This window comes from Scyliorhinus torazame, chromosome 4 (genome assembly GCF_047496885.1).
Source record: "Scyliorhinus torazame isolate Kashiwa2021f chromosome 4, sScyTor2.1, whole genome shotgun sequence".
NCBI lineage: Eukaryota > Metazoa > Chordata > Chondrichthyes > Carcharhiniformes > Scyliorhinidae > Scyliorhinus > Scyliorhinus torazame.
The window spans coordinates 62033258-62051363 of NC_092710.1; the positions used below are offsets into that span (position 1 = coordinate 62033258).

Consider the following 18106-nt stretch of genomic DNA (forward strand, 5'->3'; position numbering starts at 1 on the left):
AGATGAGGCGCTGCACCATGAAGGTAGTGAGCTGCGCGTTTATCAGCATCTGGTTGGGGAGCTGGCCAAAAGGAGAGCGAGCTTCAACAAGGTAAAGCCACCCTTCTTTAAGAAGGGGGTGAAGTTTGGTAGGCTATACCTGGCGCGCATGTGGGTAACATACAAAGGTCAGGAACTGTACTTTGGGACAACGGAGGTGGTGATGAAATGTGTCAGAGACAATGAACTGGCAGGAGAAGGAGGACATTGAACTCTGGAGAAGATGTTCCAGTTCTGTATTTTTGTAGTTTGGCTGGATCACTTTGCACTGTGTTTGGGGCTGTTGATCACATGGAACGTGAGAATTGGTTGAATGCGCCAGTGAAGAGGGCCCGCGTGTTCGTGCATTCAAAAGCTTAAATGCAGACTTGGCGATGATATAGGAGAGATACCCGAGAGTGGTAGATCAGACTAGGCTGAGGAAAGGCTGGGTTGGGCAGGTTTTCCCATTCGGGGCTAGATACCAAAACAAGGGAGTGCCGATTTTGATCAACAAGCGGGTGGCATTTGAAGTGGGAAGTATAGTGGTGGATTGGGTTGGGGGGGCGGGGGGGAAGAGAGATATGTTATGGTGAGTGGGAAGTTGGAGGGGAAGTTGGTGGTACTGGTGAAGATTTATGCTCCGAACTGGGATGATGCATAGTTCATGAGGCAGGTACTGGAGAATATCTCTGATCTGCACTCACATCGTCTGATTATGGGGGAGGATTTTAATGAGGCTGGATTTGTCGAACTCGAGGTCAGGGAGGGTGTCGGCGGCAGTGAAGGAGCTAAAGGGGTTTTATGCAACACATGGAGGGGGGGGGGGGGATCCGTGGAGATTTGGAAGCTCATGTGACTCCCAAATTGATTTCTTTATTTCGGATAAGACATTGCTGGCGAAGTTGGTGGACGTTGAGTACTTGCCGATTGAGGTGTCTGATCACGGCCCGCACTATGTGGACTCGAGGGTCAGCAATTGGTGGGGGGCCAGCGCCGGCAATGGAGGTTAGATGTTGGGCTGTTGGCGGAGGAAGAGGTGTGTGAGCAGGTGAGGGAGGCCATTCGGAGCTTTGTGGAGATGAACGATACGGGGGAGGTTTCGGCAGCTACGGTATGGGAGGCGTTCAAGGCAGTGGTGAGAGGGGAGTTTATTTTGATACGGGCACCGAGGGAGAAGGTGGAGATGGACAGGTTAGTGATGGTGATTCTCCAGGTAGACAGGAGGTACTCGGAAGCCCTGGAAGCCGGGCTGTTGAAGTAGTGGCAGGAGCTGCAGTTGGAGTATGGGTTGCTATCTACGGGGTAGGCGGTGGAACAGCTGAGAAAGGTGAGGGGCAGTGTACGAATATGGGGAGAAGGCAAGCAGGAAGCTGGCACACCAGCTGAGGAAGCGGGAGGTGGCAAGGGAGATTGGGAAAGTGAAGGACAGCGGGGAATACGGTCCAAGACCCAGTGGGGGTGAACAGGGTATTCAGGCACTTTTATGTTAGGTTATATGAGTCGAAACCCCCAATCGAAACGGAGAGGATGAGGCCGTTTCTAGAGGTATTGGAGTTTCCGAGGCTGGAGGAAGTGCTGGTGGAGGGCATAGAGTCCCCAATTGGGTTGGTTGAAGTGATGGAGGATCTGGAGGCGTTGCAGTCGGGTAAGGCCCCTGGGCCGGACGGATACCCAGTCGAGTTCTTCAAAAAGTTCTCAGGTGTGCTGGGGCCCCTGTTGATATGGGCGTTTAATAAGGCTTGGGAGCAAGGGGGGCTCCCCCCCCGATGATGTCACAGGCCTTGATTTTGCTCATCCGGAAGCAGGAAAAGGATCCGGAACAATGTGGCTCATACAGGCCAATCTCCCTGCTAAATGTAGATGCCAAGCTATTGGTCAAGATCTTGGCCTCGAGAATAAAGGATCGTGTGCCAGGGGTAATAGGGAAGGACCAGATGGTGCTTGTGAAGTGGAGACATTTGGCGGTGAATATCAGAAGGCTTTTAAATGTGATAGTGATGCCCTCTGAGAGACAAGAGGTGGAGGTCGCCATGGAAGCGGAAAAGGCCTTTGATCAGGTGGAGTTGGAATACGCATTGGGCGGGGGGGGGGGGGGTCCTGGGGCGATTTGGGTTTGGGCTGGGTTTTGTGGATTGGGTCCGGTTGCTGTATCAGGCACCGGTGGAGAATGTGCAGACGAACCTGGTGAGCTCGGATTATTTTAGTTTATTTCATAGAATTTACAGTGCAGAAGGAGGCCATTTGGCCCGTCGAGTCTGCACCGACTCTTGGAAAGAGCACCCTACCGAGGCCCACACCACCCTATCCCCATAACCCAATAACCCCAGTCAACCAACCCTAAGGCCAATTTTGGACACTAAGGGCAATTTAGCATGGCCAATCCACCTAACCTGCACGTCTTTGGACTGTGGGAGGAAACCGGAGCACCCGGAGGAAACCCACGCACACATGGGGAGAATGTGCAGACTCCGCACAGACAGTGACCCAAGCCAGGAATCGAACCTGGGACCCTGGAGCTGTGAAGCAATTATGCTAACCACTATGCTACCGTGCTGCCCGTTTACACCGGGGGACGAGGCAGGGATGTCCACTCTCCCCACTGCTTTTTGCCTTGGCTATAGAACCACTCGCGATGGCACTGAGAGCCTTGAAGTACTGGCAGGGGATAGAACAGGGGGGGGTGGAGCATAAAGTCCCGCTGTACACAGACAACCTGTTTTGTACATTTCTGACCCGATAGGGGGATTGGAGGGATTATGGGATCCTGGAGGAATTTGGCCGGTTTTCGGGGTATAAAATGAATGTGGGTAAAAGCGAGATCTTTCTGATTCAAGCGAGGGGGCAGGAGAGGAGATTGGGGGAGATGCTGTTCAAAGTGATGGGGAGGAGCTATCAGTATCTGGGCATCCAGGTAGTGCGGGAATAGGAGCAGCTGCACAAGCTGAACCTGCCTCGGTTGGCGGAGCAGATGAAGGGGGATTTTAGAAGGTAGGATATGCTCCCGTTGTCACTGGTGGGGAGGGTGCAGATGGTGAAGATGACAGTTCTCCCGAGGTTTTTGTTTATATTTCAGGGCTTTCCTATTTTTACCCTCAAGGCTTTCTTTAAGAGGGTGAATGCGGTGATTTCTGGGTTTGTGTGGGCGGGTAAAACCTCGCTGTTGGAGCGGGGTTGAGGGGGAGCTGGCCCAACCAAATTTTATAAACTGTTATTGGGCGCCGAACATAGCAATGGTCAGGAAGTGGGTAGTGAGGGAGGGGTCGGTGCGGGTGGAAGCAGCCTCTTGTCAGGGCACGGATTTAGGGGCACTGTTATCGGCATCTCTGCCTTCTCCCCAACTCGTTACTCCACAAGCCCGGTAGTAGTGGCTGCCCTGAAGTGTGGGGACAGTGGCGGAAGCATATGGGGGTAGAGGGGGCATTGGTATGGGCACCAATTTGTGGTAACCACCGGTTTGCTCCGGGGGGGCTGGATGGAGGTTATGGGGGTGGCAGCGAGCTGAGATCGAGCGGTTTGGAGTCTTGTTTATTGATGGGGGCCTTCACAGTTTGAAGGAATTGGAGGAGGAGTTTGAGCTGCCTGGTGGGAATGGGTTCCGTTACTTGCAGGCAGGTTTTGACCTTTCCGCACCTGCGGCCCTAGGGGGTACAGGACAAGGTAGTGTCGAAAATGGGAGGGGAATGTCTCGGAAATTTATAAAGAACTCATGGAATGGGGGGGGGGCCCCAATAGGGGAAGTGAAGCGAAAATGGCACGATGAATTGGGCAGGGAGTTAAAGGTAGAGTTGTGGGAGGATGCCCTGAGTAGAGTCAATGCGTCCTCGTCATCTGCCAGACTAAGCCTGATACAATTTAAGGTGGTCCACAGGGCGCATAAGACTGCGGCCCGAATGAGCAGGTTCTTTGAAGGGCTGGACGACAGGTGTGGACGGTGTGCGGTAGGGCCCGCGAATCATGTACAAATGTTTGCAGCATGTCCAAGGCCGAGAGGATTTTTGCAGGGATTTGCCGATGTCATAAGAACATAAGAATTAGGAACAGGAGTAGGCCATCTGGCCCCTTGAGCCTGCTCCGCCATTTAATGAGATCATGGCTGATCTTTGTGGACTTAGCTCCACTCTCCGGCCTGTACACCATATTCCTGAATCCCTTTATTCTTTAGAAAGGTATCTATCTTTTTCTTAAAAACGTTTAAAGAAGGAGCCTCAATGTCATGTCAAAGATATTGAAAGTACGGGTGGTTCTGAGTCCAGGTTTCTGGTGCGTCGGAAGATCCGGGAGTCCAGGGGGCGAGAGGCGCTGATGTTTTGGCCTTTGCCTCCCTGGTAGCCCAGAGACAGATCTTATTGCCGTGGAGGGACTAGAAACTCCCAAAATCGGGGGTATGGGTGAGTGACATGGCCGGGTTTCTCAAGCTTGAAAAGATCAAGTTCGCCCTGAGGAGATTGATGCTGGGGTTCACCCGGAGGTGGCAGCTATTTATCGACTTCTTTGGGGAAAATTAAGCTGTCAGCAGGGGGGGTAGAGGGTTGGGAAGAAGGGAGGTATGGGGCGTTGGGTGAAGTGGGAAATGGGGATTGGGGAATTGTCTATGTAAGCCATGTTGGCTGGGTTTGGTTGTTGGTTGGTTGGATGTTATTTACGTTGTTTTTTTTCAACTTGAAAATTATCAATGCCTTAATAAAAATATATATTTTTTAAAAATTGACGTGGAGAGAACACAGGTTGGCAGAAGGGAAGCAAAGAGTGGGAATAAACAAGGCCTTTTCAGAGTGGTTGGCAGTGGCTAGTGGGGTATCCCATGGTTACATCGACATTGAAGAAAGGAGTAGGTGGAGGCCTTTTAGCCCTTCGAGCCTGCTCCATTTATCACTATAATTGTTGATCATCCAACGCAATGGCCTAAACCTGCTTTCTCCCCATAACCTTAGATTCCACTTGCCCCAAGTGCTATATCTAGCCGTCTCTTGAATATATTCAATGTTTTAGTATCAACGACTTCCTGCGGTAATGAATTCCACTTTTTGGGTGAGCATCAATCTTTGTGTGAAGAAATGTCTCCTCATCTCTTCCGAAATGGTTTACCCTGAAACCTCAGACTGTGACCCCTGGTTCTGGACACACCCACCATCGGGAACATCTTTCCTGCATCTACCAGACTAGTCCCCTCTCATTCTTCTGAACTCCAGCGAGAACAATCCTAACCTAGTCAATCTCTCCTCATATGACAGTCCCGCCATTCCTGAAATCAGTCTGGTAAACCTTCGCTGCACCCCCTCGAGAGCAAGAACATCCTTCCTCAGAAAAGGAGACCAAACTGCACACAATATTCCAGGTGTGGCCTCACCAAGGCCCTGTATAATTGCAGCAACACCTCTCTGCTCCTGTAATCAAAACCTCATGCAACGAAGGCCAACATTCCATTAGCCTTCTTTACTGCCTGCTGCACCTGCATGCTCATCTTCAGCGACTGCTGCACAAGGACACCCAGGTCCCGCTGCACACTCCCCTCTCCCAATTTACAACCGTTCAGGTAGTAACCTGCCTTCCTATTTTTGCTTCCATAGTGAATAATCTCACACTTATCCAAATTATACTGCATCCGCCATTGATTTGCTCACTCGCCCAACCTGTCCAGATCATGCTGTAGGATCCCTTGCATCCTCGTCAGTTCACCCTCCCACCCAACTTGGTATCATCTGCAAACTTTGATATGTTACATTTTGCTCCCTCATCCAAATCATTAATATATGTGAATAGCTGGGGTCCCAGCACCGATCTCTGTGGCTCCCCACGAGTTACTGCCTGCCAATTTGAAAAGGACCCATTAAATCCTACTTAGTTCCCTCTCTGCCGACCAGTTTTCTATCCACCACAATACACTTCCCCAATCCCATGCGCTTTAATCTTGCACAATAATCTCTTATGCAGGACCTGGTCAAACGCCTTCTGAAAGTCCAAATATACATCAACTGGCTCCCCCTTGTCAACTGTACTAGTTATATCTTCAAAGAATTCCAACAGATTTGTCAAGCATTATTTCCCCTTCATAAATCCATGCGACTCTGCTGATCCTGCCACTGCTTTCTAAATGTTCTGCTATAAAGTCCTTGATAATGGATTCAAGCATTTTCCCCACTACTGATGTTAGGCTTACTGGTCTATAATTCCCTCTCTAACTCCCGTTTTGAATAATGGAGTGACGTGAGCTACCCTCCAATCTGCAGGGACTGTTATAGAGTCTATAGAATCCTGGAAGATGACCATCAATGCATCCACTATTTCCAGAGCCACCTCCTTAAGCACTCTGGGATGCATATTTTCAGGCCCTAGGGATTTATCCGCCTTTAATCCCATCAATTTTTCCAGCACCATTTCTCTACTAACATTGATCTCCCTCAGTTCTTTCCTCTCACTAAAGCTTTCATTCTCCAACATTTCTGGTATCTGATTTGTGTCCTCTTTTGTGAAGACAGAACCAAAGTATGTATTCAATTGCTCAGCCATTTCTTTGTCCCTTATTATACATTCCAATGTTTCTGTCTGTAGGGGGCCTCCATATGTCTTTACCAAACTCTTTCTCTTCACATATCTATAGAAATTCTTAGTGGCTTCTTGGCCTTTTGGCTAAGATCAAGTGTCTGTAGACTGAGCCTTTGGTTCAGATCTGGTATGGCTCTCTTGTGGGGACCATGAATTGGATTCAATTTGAATTAGTTTTTTGGAGCAGGCGAGGAGCTGGATTAGGGGTTTGCCCCTGACCCACACTCTTGAGCCCTGGCTTTGTAACTCAGAAAAGGTAAAAAAAAACATTCTTAGTGTCAGTCTTTATGTTCCCTACAAGCTTACTTTCGTACTGTATTTTCTCCTTCTTAATCAATCCTTTGGTCCTTCTTTGCTGAATTCTAAACTTCTCCCAATCCTCAAGACTTATTATTTTTCTTGGCCAATCTGTATGCTTCTTCCTTGGCTCGGACACTATTTCTAATTTCCTTTGTAAGCCATGGATTGGCCCTCTTACCCTCTTTGCTTTTCTGCCAGACAGGAATGAACAGGTGCTGCAGTTCCTCCATGCGTTCCTTGAATGCTTGCCATTGACTATCCACTGTCATCCCTTTAAGTAACTCTCCCCAATCTATCAAAGCCAACTCACGCCTCATACCTTCATAGTTTCCTTTATTAAGATTCAGCACCCTCGTCTCCGAATCAACTACTTCACTCTCCATCTTGATAAAAAAATTCTATCATTTTATGGTCGCTCATGGGCAGCACAGTAGCAGAGTGGTTAGCGCAATTGCTTCACAGCTCCAGGGTCCCAGGTTTGATTCCCAGCTTGGGTCACTGTCTGTGCGGAGTCTGCACGTTCTCCCAGTGTGCGTGGGTTTCCTCCGGGCGCTCCGGTTTCCTCCCACAGTCCAAAGATGTGCAGGCCATGGATTGGCCATGCTAAATTGCCCTTAGTGTCCAAGGTTGGGCTTAGTGTTGGATGGGATTACTGGGTTATGGGGCTAGGGTGGAGATGTGGGCCTGTGTAGGGTGCTCTTTCCAAGAACCGGTGCAGACTCGATGGGCCGAATGGCCTCCTTCTGTACTGTAAATTCTATGAGGATTCTATGATCCCCAAGGGGTCTCACACAGCTCGATTGGCAATGATTCCCTTTTCATTACACAGTACCCAGTCTAAGATGGCCTGCTCTCTAGTTGGTTCCTCCACATATTGGTCACTCCACAAATTCCTCCTCTACGGGATTGTGGCTAATTTAATTTGCCCAATTTATGTGCAGATTAAAATCCCCATCACTGATAATCCATTATATGCACCTCTAATTCTTGTTTAATGCCATTCCCAACATCACCACTGCAATATGACACCCACTAATGTTTACTGCCCCTTGGTATTTATCAACTCTACCCATACAGACTCCACATTGTCAGAGCTAATATCCTTTCTCACTATTGTGCATATTTCCTCTTTAACCAGCAGTGCCACGCCACCACCTTTTCTTTTATGCCTGTCCTTCCTAAATACGGAATACCCTGGGATATTCAGTTCCCATCCCTGGTCACCCTGCAGCCATGTCTCCGTAATCTCAATTATACCGTACCCATTTATATCTGTCTGCGCGATTAGTTCATCCACTTTATTGCAACTGCTCCGTGCATTAAGGTACAAAGCCATTAAGTTTGTCTTTTTCACATTGTTTGTCTTCCTCCCAATATTTTTCTCTTTTGCCTTGTTTGAATTTTGCCCTTGGTTTCTTTGCCTATCACTTTTCTTATTCCCTTTTCTACCTTTTGTTTTTGACCTTGCTCCCTCTTTCTGACTCCTTCCATAGGTTCCCCTCCTCCCTGGCACATTAGTTTAAACCCTCCCCAACAGCGCTAGCAAACAACCCCCGTAGGACATTGGTTCCAGTCCTTCCCAGGTGTAGAACGTCCGATTTGTAATGGTCTCACCTCTCCCAGAAACGGTTCCAATGTCCCATAATTCTGAACCCCTCCCTCCTGCACCATTTCTCAAGGCACACATTCATCCTGTCTATCCTGTCATTCCTACTCTGACTAGTACGTGGCACTGGTATCAATCCCGAGATTACTGCCTTTGAGGTCCTACTTGTTAAGTTTAGCTCCTAACTCCCTAAACATATAGGAGCTCATCCCGTTTTGTACCTACATCCACCATGACAGCTGGCTGTTCACTCTCCTCCTTTAGAATATCCTTCAGCCGCTCAGAGACATCCATGACCATTGCAACCGGGAGGCAACATACCTTCCTGGAGTCTCGTTTGCGTCCGCAGAAAAGCTGGTCTACTTCCCTTACAATCGAATCACCTGTCACTATAGCTCTACCACTCTTTTTCCTGAACTCCTACGCAGCGGAGCCAGCCATGGGGCCATGAACCTGGCTACTGTTCCTTCCCCTGGTGAGCCATCTCCCCAAAAGTATCCAAAACGGTATACCTGTTTTGGAGGGAGATGACCGCAGGGGATCCCTGCACTGCCTTCCTACTCTTCCTCTGCATGTTGGTCACCCATTTCCTATCTCCCTCAGTACCCTTTATCTGCAGTGTGACCAACTCACTAAACATGCTATCCACGACTTCCTCAGCATCTAGGATGCTCCAAAGTGAGTCAATCCGCAGCTCCAGAGCCGTCAAGCGGTCTAACAATGGGGTCAAGCTGGGACCCCATTAATGATTTGGACAAAGGTATTGCATGCAATATCTCCAAATTTGCAGACGACACTAAGCTGATTGGCAGTGCGTGCTGTGAGGAGGATGCAGAGAGGCTGCAGGGTGACTTAGACAGGCTGACTGTGTGGGCAAATACTTGGCAAAGGCAATATATGGGGGCAAAAACAGTAAGGCAGATTATCTGAATGGTGGCAGTTAGGAAAAGGGGAGTGCAACAAGATCTGGGTGTCATAATGAACAGTCGCAGAAGGTTGGCCTGCAAGTCCAGCAGGCGGTGAGGAAATCAATGACATGCTGGCCTTCATAGCCAGAGGATTTGAGAATAGGAGTAGGGATGTCTTGCTACACTTGTACAGGACCTTGTTGAGGCCACACTTCAAGTATTGTGTGCAGTTTTGGTCTTGATTTGAGGAAGAATATTCTTGCTATTGAGTGTGTCCAGCGAAGGTTCGCCCGAATAATTCCCTGGACGACAGGACTGACATATGAAGAAAGACTGGATTTGTACTTACGAGTTTAGAAGAATGAGAGGGAATCTCCATAAGACCATAAGACATAGGAGCGGAAGTAAGGCCATTCGGCCCATCGAGTCCACTCCACCATTCAATCATGGCTGATTTCAACTCCATTTACCCGCTCTCTCTCCATAGCCCTTAATTCCTCGAGAAATCAAGAATTTATCAACTTCTGTCTTAAAGACACTCAACGTCCCGGCCTCCACCGCCCTCTGTGGCAATGAATTCCACAGACCCACCACTCTCTGGCTGAAGAAATGTCTCCTCATCTCTGTTCTAAAGTGACTCCCTTTTATTCTAAGGCTGTGCCCCCGGGTCCTAGTCTCCCCGGCTAATGGAAACAACTTCCCTACATCCACCCTATCTAAGCCATTCATTATCTTGTAAGTTTCTATTAGATCTCCCCTCAACCTCCTAAACTCCAATGAATATAATCCCAGGATCCTCAGACGTTCATCGTATGTTCGGCCTACCATTCATCCGTGTGAATCGCCGCTGGACCCTCATAGAAACATATTAAATCCTGATGGGACTGGACAGGCTAGATGCGGGAAGAATGTTTCAGATGTTGGGGATGTCCAGAACTAGGGGTCACAGCCTAAGGATAAGGGGTTAGCCATTCAGGACTGAGATGAGGAAGAACATCTTCTCCCAGAGAGGTGTGAACTTGCAGAGTTCTCTAGCACAGAAAGCTGTTGGGGCCAGTTCGTTGGATATATTCAAGAGGGAGCTGGTGGTGGCACTGGTGGCGAAAGGGATCAAGGGGTATTGAGAGAAAGTGGGAGTGGGATACTGAATTTGCATGATCAGCCATGATCATATTGAATGGTGGTGCAGGCTCAAAGAGCATAATGACCTCCTCCTGCACCTATTTTCTATGCTATGTTTTTCTTTCAAAAAATTGTTCAATATGCTAAAATATCTATATTCTGCTCTTGTAAATAAGTATCAGTTCCTTTTTATCTTAATTGCATGGGAAAACTAAAGTCTCCGCTGAGCAAACCAATGACTTGTCAGCAAAGACATCGGGCGGGATTCTCCAGCCCGCTGCACCCTTCTTCGGGTGCGGCGCGCCCCCGCCGGCAGCAGGAATCTCCATCCCGGCAGCCGGCCAATGGGGTTTCCCATTGTGGGCACCCCCAGGCCGTCAGGAAATCCGCAGGCATGAGTGCACTGCCGGCGAAACGGAGGTTCCAGCCCATGATTCTTATTTTCCACCTTGGAATTTTACACTTTTCTTAATCTGTGGGTTTTTTTCTGACTTTATCTCTCTTTGAATGAACTGGAAGGTTATTTTCCTTTGTAGCATTGTAAATGGTTTCTCAAGAATGAAAATATCAGCAGTTGGACCAAATAAAGTTACCTCAACACTTGGCATTTATGCAGAACAGGTTCCAGCCGCTGCAGTCCTTCACTCTGAATGTAGCAGAACACGAGATCGAGTTGCTTCATTGTATCACAGAATTCAATGACATGAGACAGTACCGCACAATCAATTTGGGTTAGTCGCAATCGACTAAATTTAAGTGTTTCCACAGATCCCACTGTGTTCTGAGCCAGTGCTTTATTCTGAGACTCAAACAGGTAGTGGAATGTGTTCAGAAGTTTCCTTTTACCAGATTCACTCTCTGTGTTTCCAAACTGTCCTTCAACCTTCTCCTTCACCCAGCCAATCACTCGACAGGTTGTTTGATGAGAAAATGGACCCAGAAAACGTTCCAGGAGGTGAGCTGCCTGTGGGGAGGAGAGACCAGCAACAAAACGGAGAAAGATCTCAAATCGGCCATCTCTCATTTTGTGGGCTCCACTGAGGAATTTCCCGATATTCCCAGGATCTGGAGTCAGGAATTGTGCGAGTGCAGCTACAAACTCTTGGATGGTGAGGTGTGGGAATGTGTAAACCACACTCTGGACAGAATCATCTCTCTCCAAAAGTTCCATCAGGAACCCAGACAGGAACTGGGAAGGTTGCAGATTGTACTTGATCAAATCTCCATTTCTAAACACAATCTTCTTCTCGGAGACTCCTGTGAATGCCATCTCACCGAGCTTCAGAAACACATCACGGGGGTTTTCAATCTCTCGGCTGTGGTTTTTCAGAATGTTGTAAATATAGTAGGAATATAGTTGGGTGATGGTCTTGGGAACTTGCTGCTGTTTCCTGTCTTTTTGTGTAAAGAAGGGACCCAGTGACAGACCGAGGATCCAGCAGTAGGAAGGGTTGTAGCACATGGTGTACAGGATCTCGTTCTCCTCCACATGTTTGAAAACAGCTGCTGCCACCCTCTGATCTTCAAAAAACTTGTTGAAATATTCCTTCCGTTCATCACCAACAAATCCCAGGATTTCTGCCCAGACACTGATCTCAGCCTTTTCCAATAAATGTAATTCAGTGGGGCGGCTGGTCACTAGCACTGAACATCCTGGGAGCAGCTGGTGCTGTATTAAACTGTACACAATGTCAGACACTTCACACCAGCATTCGGGATCTGTGCACATGGACTGAGGTTCTGTATTTCTCCGATTGTCAGCAAAATCAATCTTGTCATTGAATTCATCCAAACCATCGAATATAAACAGCAATCCCTCTGGATTCTTCCAGAGCTCTCCCAGGTCATTCCCAAAGTAAGGATAGAAAAACAGTATCAGATTCCTCAGGTTTATTCTACAGTTAATACTGTTCAAATCCCGGAATTTGAAACTGAAAACAAATTGAAAGTGTGGGTATATTTTCCCAGTGGCCCAGTCATAAACAATCTTTTGTACCATTGTTGTTTTTCCAATTCCTGGGACTCCACTCACTGCTGCTGAACTCCCGGAATTGGATTTTCTCCGTGAAAAACTGCTCTGGAACAACTGATCAGGTCGGATTTTTTCCAGTTCTCTCCGCAGATGTTTCTCTCTCCACTCTTCATGGTCTTGGCCTCTTGCCAGCAGTTCATGTTCTACAAGTGTCCGATCTCGAACAGTAGAAATGACCGTTAGCTCAGCGTATCGATCAACCAGCTGGAAAATCTTAACCTTCTCCTTTATTAGGATAGTGTTCACTGTCAGTCTTTCAGTTTGTACCCGGAGTGTCTCCTTGTGTTTCCACTGAACATCTTCAATTAGAACAGACAGATAATGTTAGTTGTATTAAAATACCATTTTGCTGAATAGATAGATATACTTTATAGTTTCAGTGAAGGTTTGCGCAGAAATAAAATTTAGTTATTGGAAGCCTAGCTTGTCAATGAACAATTTTCAAATCGTCACTTGATTCTAACATTTGCTGAACGTGGCGACTTTACACAGGTGATATTTTCGCTCTGATGTTTGATACTTTCCGACCCACCCTTATGATAGACGCCTCATTGGAATTCACAAAAATCTTGGTTTTATCACAGTTGATGTTCTAGTCGATCAGTGTGTAAAATATCAGTGTTGCCAATTTTGCAGCAGAAATGGTAAATGGGATTTTGGCTCTGAGTGGGAGAGTAGGGCAATTGTAATTGTTCAGGAATCCCATTCTTATGTTTCCTGCCTTCAGCAAGTTATCTTTAATATTGCATATGGCAACAGTTTTGAATATGGAGAGTTCTGGTATTCTATCAGGCTGTTGCCAGGTTATCAGAGTTCTTGGGGTGCTGGTTGCTCTGTTTGTCAGATGCCTTGTTTGAGTAACTAGGGGTTTGTGCCAGTAACTAGGGGTTTGATCCCCGTTCCGCTGGGATGGATTTGGGGATACCCTCTTTGCCCTACCCGTGGTGGAGACTGTTCCACTGTGGGTCGGACCTGCCATTCAGAAGAGAACTCAAAGAATAATTTCAGCAATCACCAACAGCTTTTCAGAATGAGGAGATGTTGCTGTTGGACTGGGGTGGGCATAGTAAGAAGTCTTATAACACCTGGTTAAAGTCCAACAGGTTTATTTGGAATCACTAGCGTTCGGAGCGTAGCACCTTCATCAGGCGAGTTGATGAAGGAGCTACGCTCCGAAAGCTAGTGATCCCAAATAAACCTGTTGAACTTTAACCTGGTGTTGTAAGACTTCTGACTGAACGTTTCAGAAGTTTTACACACATTCATTAATTTTTTTTAAAAATATATTTTTAGTGATGTAACGAAGTAGTAAAAAATATCCTTGCCAAGCCTCTAATAAATAACTACGAAAATTTTGATAGTCACCACTTTCAACGTCTCCGAGTGCATCAGGTTGGGAGACTGATCGAGGATCAGGCCTTCATATTGAAAAGGCTGCTCCACCCCTGCTGAACCCAACTGCGTGCTTTTAAGATAACAGCTGTGCTCTTCAATCCATTGGTTTTAAATTGCAATATTTCAGGGGGGAAAGCAATTGCATTTAGCACAATGCATTCCTTATTTTAGAGTTAATTCTTTGTAATAGTGCATGACTAGATTTGTGATTGTGTAAACCTTTTAGAGTTTTGTCACTCAAGTCTATGTTTTAACTGAATTTATAAGGAGACTAATATCTTATATTTGAAACATGCTATGCATGTATATTTGCTACACTGTCTAATTAACTATCTATTCTATATATTTTATATTACTTCTTTATTGGTTTTGAGGTTATAAGCAACTTTACTACTCTATCCTTGGTTTTATAAGTAAAGCAATGCATCCCAAGTATCCATTAAGAAATTACCCAAAATGGCCTATGCAAACAGTCACTGATAAGGGTCTAATTTAATGAGGATCCACAAATTGAGCAAGTCTGAAACAATGGGTATCCTTGAGGGTATGACAGCACATTTCCTCATCCTGAAATAATGAACAAGGAAACATTTTTAATCTGAACAAAGTAATTTTAATGAGCGTGATGATACCACAAGTAATTGACACTTTGGGGGCCAGTCCGGGGACAATGGAAAATAACAATGATAATGATAAATCTTTATTGCCACAAGTAGGCTTACATGAACACTGCAATGCAGTTTATGAAAAGCCCTTAGTCGCCACGTTCCGGCGCCTGTTGTACAGAGGGAGAATTCAGAATGTACAAATCACCCAACAGCATGTCTTTCGGGACTTGTGGGATGAAACCGGAGCACCCGGAGGAAACCCGCAGACACGGTGAGAACGTGCAGACTCAGCACATACTGACCCAAGCCAGGAATCAAACCTAGGACCCTGGCGCTTTGAAGCAACTGTGCTAACTACTATGCTACCGTGCTGCCCCACGGCACTAAAGAAACCACAGAGGCTTTCTGGGGTTGCAGTTTCTACAATAGGAGGCAGGACAGCAGGAGGCTACTGTCCTCAAAGAAGATCATGATCAGCTCAAGGGCAGCACGGTAGCCTTGCGGATAGCACAATTGCTTCACAGCTCCAGGGTCCCAGGTTCGATTCCGGCTTGGGTCACTGTCTGTGCGGAGTCTGCACATCCTCCCCGTGTGTGCGTGGGTTTCCTCCGGGTGCTCCGGTTTCCTCCCACAGTCCAAAGATGTGCAGGTTAGGTGGATTGGCCATGATAAATTGCCCTTAGTGTCCAAAATTGCCCTTAGTGTTGGGTGGGGTTACTGGGTTATGGGGATAGGGTGGCGGTGTGGACCTTGGGTAGGGTGCTCTTTCCAAGAGCCGGTGCAGACTCGATGGGCCGAATGGCCTCCTTCTGCACTGTAAATTCTATGATAATCTATATTGAAGTTGTGCTAGGAAGTCATAAATTTCAAAAATAAACTAGAAGCTCAAGGAACCGGACGAACAAGGTCTGGGAACAATCATCCAGGCAGAGGCAGGATGAGAGATAAAGCGTGAAGGCCATAAAACATTAGCAGTTGGTGTGGTTTGATCAAACATCAGTATTTGCTGGGATTCGTTTGATCAAGTGGATTCTGGTTACTGGATCTGTGGAACAACTTCCGCAATGACAGTTAAAACTATCATCGAACGGCTGTCACGGTAGAAGTGGCAGGACTGCAGAGCTTAGACCTGATCAGTCGATTGTGGGATTGCTGCGCTTTTGAAGGCAGCAGGGTCAAGGTGTGGGAGGGAGCAGTCGAATAAGTGTTTAGAGACGATGGTCCAATCCTTGTGACGTAGGTTTGACTTGATAGACCACCTGGATTTTTCCTGCCCAATGTTTTGATTTGTTTATGGTGCAGAGAACCCTTAACATCTGCCCTAAGATTTACTGTGCGCCGAGAGCATCTGGCATACACAGGATATTTATATCAGGATTCACAGGGGAGTGGAATTCTGCCAAGTGTATCTAAAATTTCAGAAATAATAGCGATCAGCAGCTGGAATCTGGATTAAGTGAAAATATGCAACGGCCACACATTTACAGAATACATGAGAAATTATATGAATCCATGTATATCCTAATTATGCTCAACCCTATTTCCCCAGCCTTTAATTTTCTGATTCTCAGAATTTGGCAATCTCTTAAACAAAGGCTCCAGTCAATACATCCAAATCTCAAATGAAAACGTTTGAAATCTCATTTCATTTCTTACCTTTCAGGTGGCTGGATAATTTGGATAAATCTTGTGTGATGTCCATATAACCAAACGGATCAGAACCTGTTGAAACCAATTAGCTGTCATGAAATCAGATGTGTGTAATATTCCAGCAATATCTGCAATGTTTGAATCTGAAATTAAATTCACTGTGATTTTACCGTACCGTGTTCTTGTATCACTTTCAGTATTTTATTCAACTTTGGGACTCCATGGCGGACTTTCCCAAAGGATTCCCACATCACCCTTCGGGCCCGAGATCCTTTCTCCATCACCAGATTTAAGAGAAGTTTGGAACTGTCTGCCCGGTTTCCCTTCTCCGCGAGCTCAGTGATTTTCTGTAAAGAATAATAATGAATATATTGAGCAGAGTGAAAGTAAACACTAAGAATGAGAAGGATAATGATCTGCTCAGTAACGGGATCTCCTTGTTGTTTCGAGCACAAGAAGCAGTCATCACTAGACTGGGTCCTGATCCATAATGGACAGGGGCTGAAAATCCTCTTCACATCTCTTTGCAGTCACTAACTGTAAATGTGAAATAATTAAACTGGAAATCAAAAATATGTATAAGTTTTAAGTTTATTCAGTTGAAAAAAAAAAAGCACACCCCACCCAAACAGAACCAATACAAAAACAAACCAAAACAACTCCCCGTGCCCCCCCAAATCCTACCCCCCCCCCCCCCCCACCTGTAGCTCCAACAGGTCCAACACCCCATGTATTGCCCCGATGGGATTGGGCTCCCAAATCGATTTGCAAAATTGCCAATATGCTGAAAATGAGCCCCAAAACCTCCGCAGCCCTGAGCAATACCAGTACATATGAACATTATTGGCCGGGCCCCTCCCACGCCACTCATACTTGTCCTCCACTCTCTCAAACAACCTCGTTAAATGTGCCCTATGCATCACCTTTAACTGAATCAACCCTAGTCTCATACATGAAGTCGTAGCATTCACCCTGCTCAACACTTCACACCTCAGTGCGCCTCCTCCAGTGCCATTCCCAACTCCTCCTCCCACTTAGTCAAAGATGTTTACAGCATGGAAACAGGCCCTTTCGCCCAGCTTGTCCTTGACACCCAGTTTCTATCACTAAACTAGTCCCAATTTCTGCATTTGCCCCATATCCCTCTATACCCACCCTGCCTATGTAACTGCCGAACTGTTTTTTTTTTTTTTTTAAAAAGGAAAAAATTGTACCGCCTCTGCCACTGCCTCTGGCAGCTCATTCCAGATGCTCACCACTGTGTGTGAAGAAATTTCTTCTCTGGTCTCTTTTGTATCTCTCCCCTCAAAAAGGAACAGATCATGAGGTGGGCCAGGCAGATGAGGAGCTGTAAATGGGATAATAAAGTGCTGCGCATTTACCAGGACTTGGGTCCGGAACTGCCCAAAAGAAGGCGAGCTTTAACAAGGTTAAATCGGCCCCCTTCAAGAAGGGGGTGAAGATTGGCATGTTGTACCACGCTTGGTTGTGAGTCACTTACGAGGGTCAACAACTTTATTTTGGATCGCCGGAAGAGGCGATGAACTTTGTAAAAGACAGGGGACTGGCAGGTGATGAAGGACATTGAACTTGGGGGCAAGTAATTCTGTGCCTTTGCTGCCAAAATCTCTTTTCTTTATGGGCTGTGTATGCATTGTTCTTGTTCCAATTTCTGGGCAGTTGCCCAGTTTTGTATACGGGTTAACTTTATTCTTGTGGGGGGGATGATGGGTGGAATTTTCTTCTGTGTGTTTGTTGGGGATTGTGATGTTTTGCATATGTCTGTGCAAGTGGGAGGTGGGGTGAGAACAATAGGGGGTAGGATGCTTGGTGCCATGGGCGGGGCTACCAGGCTAGCTGGGCGGGCAAGCTCACAGAAGCGCAATGGGGGCGAGCAAGTGACGAGTTTGAAACGGGTGGT

General features: G+C 46.8%; 1 pseudogene; it reads right to left on the minus strand.

Moving 5' to 3' along the window:
- LOC140410256 (NACHT, LRR and PYD domains-containing protein 3-like) overlaps positions 1-18106 on the minus strand; it is a 143132-nt pseudogene that overhangs the window by 99116 nt on the left and 25910 nt on the right.